The following is a 1,096-nucleotide window of genomic DNA, read 5'->3' on the forward strand; positions in this document are numbered from 1 at the left end:
AGATGGGAGGCATGAGAAAGGGATTTGTACTGCCTTTGATTTGCTTCTGTCGCGAAAACAAAATTTCTCGTATGTGTAAACATACTCTGGGAATAAAGCTTCATTCTAGATTTTGATTCGATTTTGGCTTCTTGTGGCCATTAGGTGACTGACGGGAATTTTTGTGTGACCTTTACTCCCTCCCCCTTTGAGTGAGGGGGTGACGCCTAAAAGCATAAGTGCAGGTGTCCTCACCATTGATGACCTCTAGGTGATGAATAGTGGTTTACCACTGGTAGCCATTATAGGCCCAAGGGGTGGGGGATACAGCTCCTGAGCTTCTTCATTGTCGCATAAATCTTCCGCCTTTTACCAAAGATTTCGCGGAGTGGAGCTTAATGCAGTGACCTGTATTTTTTGGGGGGCTCTGGTTTCATGCCAAGGCACCGGGAAATGTCCGGCGAGTCAGAGCGAATTTGGCCATCTGCCAACATATCGGTGGAGTGATCGCAAATTGGCCATTACCGCCTGTGCTTGCAGCTCTGTGTTTCCGGGCGCTACTTACTTTGTATTTATTTAGCCAGTATGGAAAGATAGCGCTTTCAAAATGCGGATGGGATCCAAACTCTGACTGCCTCTTTACCGGATGGGTCCAGGATAAAGATCTCATTAGCTCCTCTAGCTCCTACTTCTTCATTGACTCCATGCGCTTCAGGCCTTCCTACCGATGCTGCAGCCGCAGCAGGCCTCCTCTGCCTGCGCCAGAGGTGGCGGCGGGTGAGCAGCCGCCCTTCCAAGTAGCGGGAGCTTTTAGTGGCGGACCTGTATTTCTGGGACAGCACTGGGCACCAACAAAGACGGCTTTTTCATGCCGAACGCCCACACCATAAAATTGACCCCTCATAAGCCGGTCGCAACATTTGAACACTATATGTTATAGGGGGCCCTTTACTTTTTATTTATTTATTTTTTTCCTCCAACTTTTTGATAGGGGAGGAAGGGATTGATTTCCTTGGTTTTTTTCCGTAAAACAATTTTAATTTTAAACATACCTGGCAATAAAGCTCATTCGACTGATTGATTTGGCTTGTGGCTTTGGTGACCCCCTGGAATTTTT

The 1,096-nt window shown here is 47.3% G+C and overlaps 1 non-coding gene across 1 annotated transcript; it reads left to right on the top strand.

The window, feature by feature from the left end:
• The first annotated feature begins 307 nt into the window (after positions 1–307).
• Positions 308–424, top strand: LOC122143485. The gene has a single exon (XR_006159193.1). It is a non-coding gene; the product is annotated as a U5 spliceosomal RNA (small nuclear RNA).
• Positions 425–1,096: the final 672 nt, after the last annotated feature.

The sequence above is a fragment of the Cyprinus carpio genome, unplaced genomic scaffold (assembly GCF_018340385.1).
Source record: "Cyprinus carpio isolate SPL01 unplaced genomic scaffold, ASM1834038v1 S000005354, whole genome shotgun sequence".
NCBI classification, from domain to species: Eukaryota; Metazoa; Chordata; class Actinopteri; order Cypriniformes; family Cyprinidae; genus Cyprinus; species Cyprinus carpio.